At 36.2% G+C, this 8097-nt stretch overlaps 1 protein-coding gene across 1 annotated transcript in view; it reads left to right on the top strand.

Annotated features, from left to right (window-relative positions):
- The first annotated feature begins 298 nt into the window (after positions 1 to 298).
- Positions 299 to 8097, top strand: part of LOC121328995 (laminin subunit beta-1-like) — a 79924-nt gene continuing 72125 nt past the window's right edge. Inside the window, exon 1 of the mRNA XM_041274158.1 lies at positions 299 to 376. The gene's annotated coding sequence lies outside the window, so the exon portion shown is untranslated. The remainder of the gene's footprint in view (positions 377 to 8097) is intronic.

Here is an 8097-nt window from a genome sequence, read left to right as displayed (position 1 = left end):
CAAAAAAAAAAAAAAACATGTGGCACAAATGAGTAAGCACCCAAAAAGTCTACCAGTTTTCCAACTTAAAATAGGGGATTACAGAATACATCATATCCTGCTTTCAATTAAAATAATATGTGCTACTGTACATGTGTCCATTTATTAATACCACCCCTTGCACATACAATTAGGCATTACGCGGTAATATTGCATAACTCCAAGGTAGCCTGTATGAAAGAATGAAGGACACTGAACTTTGCAGGTATCAGTGCAGATTTCAGCGCGTTCAGTGGCTCCTCCCCGCTCGTGGTGAGTACAACTGTACTGTGAGTTGCGAGAGATTGGGCAGGTGGAGACAGTTTAAGGAACAGGGCAGTTGAGACCCCTGACACAGGTGAGAATATTTATTGTATAGAACTGTGCTTTTATTGGTTTTGTATGGTAACGAATGACTTCATTATAAGAAAAAAATAGCCTTTTTTTAACTTTGTAATGAAGGAAATAAATTCGTGTGCGTACTAGTCTCATAATGGAGATTGAGATTAGCGTCTTTCAAATGACAAATGACGGGAAAGCAATGATTTCTTTGTAGTGGTACATTATTCTTAGAGGGTAGATGTTGTTTGTCTGAGGCAGCGTCTCATCATAAGTGACTTTGGAAACAGCTACTGTATTTCAGAAAATGAAACTTGAAGGGTTATATATAATAAAAGTTGCAGATGTGGGTTGTTTGTTTAAAGGGTTAGATAATTACAGTAGGCATTGCTAGCACAGCACAAAACAGGTCAAACAATATGCAGCGCTTGAGAAAAGTACATTATTTGAAAATGTTTTTGAGTAGCAGTATTATGCATGCCAGTTACCGAAAACTATTTTTTTATTACGTCATGTTATTCAACAATAAATTCATGTTTTTCTTCTTCTGGGGTTTAGAGCAGTATCAAGAGTTTAATTTAAAAAAAAAACAAACAAACAAACAAACAAACAAACAAACAAAAAAAAACAACTAAAGTATGTATTTAATCTTGTGCCCAATCTGAAGGTAAAATGGTCTGTCAGGTTCTGCAGAGATCTGAACCCAGAATACACTTGCTCTCCCGTCATATCTACCCAGGTGCTGGGATGATGTTGGGGTTCGAATTGATAAATCTTACAGATTGCATTTCATTGGTTTTCACTCCATAAATGACGTGTCTTTGACTATTATATCTACACAACTGGAATACAATCTATTCTATATACAACATTTGTATTTTTAAGGGGAAAATAACGTGTGTATATATTTTTTTTCTTTTGTTTCATTTTGATATTATTATTATTATTATTATTATTATTATTATAGTAGTAGTAGTAGTAGTAGTAGTAGTAGTAGTAGTAGTAGTAGTATTGCAATATAAAACTTCACAGTTTTATAACTTCACATATATAATTTATTTTCATTAAAACAATGCAGCTCTCCACAGTAATATTTTACTTTCCAGTATGTCAGTTGTTGGTGGCAGTTAAAGGAATCTGGTAAAAGATCAGCACTAGTGCAGCTATCATGTGTAATGACTGACTTGAGTGTGCATGTATAGTTGTTATTTGTGTAGCCGATTCTGTTTGTTGTTTTTACTGACGTTTTAGATCAGGTGTCGCGTCTTTGCGATTGTTTTGTGAAACGTTATTCTTTACTTGTCTTTGGGAAGGAAGCATGTTGCCTCGTGTACTGCACGTTATGTTTTTTCTTACAACACCTGGAGCATCTGTACCACATAGTGTCAAACTTCTTGAGTGACAATAGGTGACAATAAATAAACAAACATGACACTGTTATTATTTGTGTTTAATTTATTCATGAATGGTGTGATTTATGCAAGCATGTACTTGGTTGGTTGATGAAGAAATATATACAGACTAACACCTGCAGTCAATAAGGTGTAAGGCTACTGGACATCTGGGATAACAAAGAACTGGGGTTGTAATAGTTTAAACGTTTAAACAGTAAAGGAAAATAAAAATATTAAACTAGTGTAGTTTATGAAGAACTTGCATCGATTTTCCCTTTTTTTCTCGAAAGGTTTATTCACTTATAGTATATTGATGCTTTGTAAACCACTTAAATTTAATACTGTATAGGGAAATCATTGTACCATTTGAAATAAATATGAAGGTCAAATATTAACATGGCTATACATACTAATCAGTAATGTATATGGTAGTTTACAATCATTTGCACAAAAGATCTAACGTCTTAGATGTAACATTATCAGTCTGCAAGATGTTTAAATTGTTCAGTATCTTCTGTGGTCTTCTACCTCTTCTTCCTAATGGGTAATGGTAACTTTAGTCTGTTTTGAGTTTGCCTCTTGCTTAAATGTGCTTATACCAACCATATGCTTGGAGTCTGATTTGTGTGTAGGTGTCTATTTACTTCCAAAAGCATTTGAAAAGTTTACAATAAATAACAAAATGAAAACAGCTGATGTGTTGCAAATAGCTTTGCAGTGTGCTGTACAGTAATTAACTAGAACTTTTGTGCACGTAAATGATTAATCTTGTAATTACCAAGGTTGTGTATTATTTTATTCCATAGCTCTGCTTTCATACTGGCAAAAATCCCGGTACTAGATTGTGATTGTCATGCTATACTAAAGGTGCTCTGTAGGTGGCGACGGTGAGTGGATAGCTGACACTTCTTGTGGTGCTTTGTACCGTGGGCATTGATGCAGCAAACCCCCTGATGTTGATGCTTAAGAGTTGAATAAAAGACAAAAGATTAAAGAAACGCCAGGCAGCACCATAGATAACTGATTTTTAATGTATCAGCAGCTGCAGCAGGCTCGACAGAATTCTTCAGCACTCATGTTATTCCTGCAGGATTGTTTGGGGTTTTGTTTTACTGCTGTAGATTGAAGTCAGCGGGGCTGTAACATGTAACTGTGATTGCCTGTCAGACTTTGAGATCTTAGAATTAACGTTAAGGCTTTTCCACATGCTGTCAACATAACACCTGGATTTGAGGTGGTTCATTTGCTATGCCTTTTCATCATTGTGCTTGCTTTTCTCTATTTCTTTGGAGTTCAAATAATCTCAGTTTACTTGCATTTGAGGTTTCATGTCATAAACAGTACAGGAAGTAGCAGGGTGTCCCTTCAAAAGCTAATTCGCTATATCATTGGTTTTCAGTTGTTTTCAGATTTTACCTTGAAAATCTCGAGAGTGCCTCGTTTTTGTTTTTGTGGGTTAATTTTGTGGGTTAATTTTTTGTTTTTGTGGGTTAATTTTTTTTTCAGATATCACATATTTTCCAATTTCCGTGAACATGTACCCATTGCCTGTAATATGTAGATCTAAATATACATAGTGTAAATATATATTTTTATCAGTTAAAAATAAATACAGCAAACATTTGCCTTAGTTATTGACGCACTAGCTGTTACATCGTATTTAGGAACATGGCAGCCTTTTTAGTTAGCTTCCGGTAAATGAGTTAACACACTGCATAGAGCTGCACGATTTCTTTAAAATGTTTTCAACCAGCTGCATGAAAGAATATTTCTGCTAAAGATCGCTCTGTCCAGTACAAGACGGGGACATTTCATGAGTGTTGTTATTTTTATATTTATTTATGTTATTTTGTTTCATAATTCACTAATGGTGAAAATACAATGTCTTTAAATGGTGGACATGAAAAACTAAATATTCTGCAATTTAGCATTTACTGTTTTTTTTTTTTAGGTAAGCATTTAAATATTTAGGGATATTTATTGTATAGTAACTCTAGAGATTTTTTTTTTTTTGAATGTGACAGCGGAATTTGTTTTCTGCTTTAATAAATATTATGTTTAAGTTGAACTGTGCTATTTTTAGACTCTGGAATGCTGTGAAAAGCCATTTTTTACCATAAAAAAATACAGCCCTAGGTAAATGTTAAATGTTTTCAAGTGCTGAAAGCACAAAAGGTGCCATTTCCTTTAAACAAGCCTTTAGTAACATTAATCATGATGGCATTAGAATAGCCTCAAATGAGGATAATTGTTCCATGTAAAACAACTTGGCAGTACTAATACAGTGTGTCTCTCTATGATGTCATACCTTAAAACATTCCTATCATTTAATCCTTTGATCTTTCAATTGATTCATTTTCTCAATTCGACTGAAAATTGTAGGTTTGTCCAAGACAACACAGAGAGTTGTGGATTAGTAAAACAAAAACAAAAAACAAAAATACAAAAAAAAAATGATCTTAGATATTAAAACAAATACATGTTCTGGATTTGGTTGGGAATAGATATTAGCCTAACCAATTCTAATTCTAATTCTAACCAAAAATGTCCAATTAACATGAACGAAGAAGGACATTTCCACCTTCAAATGTGCTCCTTCAGTTTGTTTCAGTGCTGGCTGTATTGAAGGAGAGAGGGTTAAACTAGCTGGGTTGATTACAGATGGAACAGATCCAAGTTTTCATGCCATTGTCTGCTGGCATGCTTTGATATTTGAGATTCTTATGGAGAAATCACATTGATCCGAAATTCATGCCCTTCATATTGAACAAGCAAGGCAAGTTAACCCTTTAGTGAACTTTCTATAAACCTGTTTACTGACAATCTTAGTGTCAAGTTGTATGGCAGTACTGTATATTGCACTTTATATACTGTAGTACTGTAATAGGTGTTCAATGGCACTGGCAAGTTCTGGCTGGTTAGACATTTTCCACTATCTAATTTTGACCACTAAACCCTATATATATATATATTATATTTTTTTTTTTTTTTTTAGTAACCAAGTGTTTGTTATGAACTTTAGTCTTTATTAAATATGTGCTGATGTTTTCTTGTTCGTAGTCAATTGCATCTTGACAAACTGCTCTTTGAAAAACAAATCACTAACAGACACTCAAACACACACATAAATGCACAAGCACACACACACACATCCACCAGAAGCTTTTAATATATACTCCTTACAGAGGAGTCTTATTAGCAACGAGGTACTTGTGTAGGATCCGCAGCTCTAACCAATCCAAAGTAGCTTCAACAGGGGTCAAAATAAAGGGGCGTTACTGGTAGCCATGGAGATCCCCTAACTGGAATGAAGAAGTGTAGGAGAATTTAAAAGTTCTGGCCACTTTGTAAAATAACTGGCTTTTCAAAACAGTTCAGAGCACTGTCCTAGAAATCAATGAAACTCAAGCAAGGACACTCAGAACCTCTCACTTATCAGAAAAAAAAGTTTAGTGAGAGTAAGCAATTAAAACTGCTTTCTCTTGAGTAAGCTTCTGAACCCTGGAGGCAGGTTTGAATTCCCTAAACTGTGGTGGTATTTAGCCTCTAGTCTGCATCCCCAGTGGGGCTAATTACAAGATACTTTTGCCACTGAAGTGGAGTCGTGTTTTCGTTCTGTATTTGTATTGAAAAATAGCCTCATTTAGATGATATCGGATAAGAATCAATTGTAATGCTATGATAGGCGTTTGTCCTTCTTATCTGCAGGAAGTACACTGTGAGTCAACTCCTCACATCACATCCTGCTGTCCGTGTGAAGGTGTTTGGTCATTTAGCGACTAATTGAACCCATTTCATAAAGCTATGGTAGACCCAGTTCAGTTCAAATAGAGTACAGTCCCTAAGCACCCTCCCTGTTAGATACAGTACATTGTTTAACTTTACATACTCTCTAGAATTGTATTACCGGAACAATGGTGGAACTGTTAAAAAGATGACTAGTTTGTTGTAATTCAAAGTTTCAGGAAACATCTCGATTTGGGCATGGAGAACATCTACAAGCCTACATTACATGAAGTGTTTCATGAAATTGCTTTCTAAGATACTGCTGAATCAGTACAGTAGGTCACCATTAACTACAGTAGATTTTGAATAATATTGTCAATACTGAATAATACTGTGGCGGCGTGGTGTGCAGGGTGAGTCAAACAGTCAGAGGAGTTCAGGGTTGCATCCTCGCTCTTCCATTCTGTTGATCTGGTGGCTCTGGTGTTCCCAAAGGTTAGGGTGGCAAAAAGTCACCCCACGACACTACTGCCACCCCTGCAGGGCTGGCCTTTATGCTGCTCTGTTGTGCTAATATAAACTTGACCCAAAGTGAGAGATCGCTACATAGCCAGAGCTGGGATAGCTTGTTACTTCAGTAACGCCTTATTGGAATAATGTTACTTTTGTTTTATATACATTCTGTCCATGCCCACTATTATAAAAAGCCTTTATGTAACTCAAGTTTCTTTTTTTTATTATTTTCACTCCTTATTACTATTGTAAGGATTACAATTTACTTATTCAGTAATAAGTAAGGACAGTGTTTTTTTCTGAAGAAACGAGTAACGATTATTAATAAGTTTTTCCTTAAAAAAAACTTTCGCCAGGTAACCTCCCACTGAGGAAAATAGTCCCTAACATAATTAGAATAGAAAAATGACACACGTAGTGAAAATGTTATTATTATTATTAAAATTATTATTATTTGGATAACATATTTATTTATTTATCTCTTACTCTTTCTTATTGTAATTTATCTGGACATTTGTTGAATAGTCTGTGTGTTGATGTCGGGGCATCATACAAGCTGGCAGGGAGTAGATTGGCTGGTGCGGAAAGAACTGAATAAGGGTTGGCAGTTTGATTGTCTGGTTTTGAGTGAGGGTGTTGTTTGTATCCAGCTGATGACAGAATTGTGAACCAGTCGTGCCTTTCCTGTTGCTTTGCTCTCCAGTAGCTGCGACTTGAGCCTTCATTACGGTGTCCTGTCACAGACTTATGATTTCACTTGTCTCAAGACCAGCGTCAGAAAGCATGTTTAAATAGCTTTTTATGTTATCAGATTAGTTGTAGATTAGTCTTTATGTGTGGATTGATTTAAAAAATAATTCATAGTTCAACGTACCAGCGGGCATCTATGCAAAAAAGAAGCCCGCTAGATCTGGAGGCTGATTGGCTGTTCGCACTCAATCTTTTTCTAATTGCAATTTGAACCACTTGCAAATATCACAAGTAAGAGCACAGTGCAAACTGAAGCTACTTTAATAGATTTCAAAGGATATCATTAGCTGCTACTTGTCAATGTCAGAAGAACTTGCTGTAGGCGATGGCTTAACTTGGCTAGACACTTAGGAAGCTGCAGTATCTCCTGCCGCAGGGAGTACATGGGGTCCTGCTATAAGGTTACAGTGTAATCTGTAATACCCTGCAGCTATACTGCTGTACAGGAGTAGTGAAAGTGGTCTATCTCTTCAGGAAGGTGTACCTCGTTAAATTATGTGTCTCCTGCGTTAACCGCTACTGCCATAAATAATTGTAATTTATTCATTGGGAAGCATTAACTATTGAAGCAACAGTGAGGGAAGAGACTCCTGCTGTTAAATCAAACAAACACTGCCTGCTCTTCTTAACAAGAGCACACATTTACATCTGTATCACATTACTGCTGCACTGCTGCCATGTTAGAAACTACAAAATCAATCTCTCATAAACATTTACTGCAATATTTACAGTGCCTTGGGGAAAGCATGCTACAGTATTATGACGTCAGATCATGGTAAAACCTAGCCAAGCGTGATAGAAGGAGAGTATGGTACAAAACTGCAAAGCTATCCTGCAAATTCCCCATAGTTAACGTTTATAAAATATAGAATACAGGTTAAGCAGAGAGCGTCCAGAACTTCAAACATTCAATCAGAAGTGGTACGTAATACAAAATCACGCTGGTGAAAACGTTAGCCAGGGTTTTTTCCTTCTTGTTTTAAGAAATTGTAATTGATCAGAGTTTTTGATTGATCGTCACTTGCTTGCTCGTCACTAGTAAATGCTTTGTGGGGTTGAAATCCTGGTTGTGCAGTCTTGCCTGGGGATCCATAGTGAGCATTGCCTTGGCCTTTGCTGTCACAAGAGCTTGGGAGGAAAATATGCTAGGGTCAATTCGCTACACAATGCCACAGCCATACCCCAGACAACAGACAAGGACAGATTGACAGTGGACACCGTGGAGTTCTGAGTTGGTACTACGTGGGTTGCACAGATGAGGTGCATTTCAAATTGGGAAGAATGCAATAAAATAGCTTGGGCCCTTACAGATTTGAGTTATTCAGTTAATCTGTGCACATCATAAGGTACATTGTTT

The sequence above is a fragment of the Polyodon spathula genome, chromosome 16 (genome assembly GCF_017654505.1).
Source record: "Polyodon spathula isolate WHYD16114869_AA chromosome 16, ASM1765450v1, whole genome shotgun sequence".
Taxonomy (NCBI): Eukaryota; Metazoa; Chordata; class Actinopteri; order Acipenseriformes; family Polyodontidae; genus Polyodon; species Polyodon spathula.
This window is presented reverse-complemented; position numbering and strand designations above follow the sequence as displayed.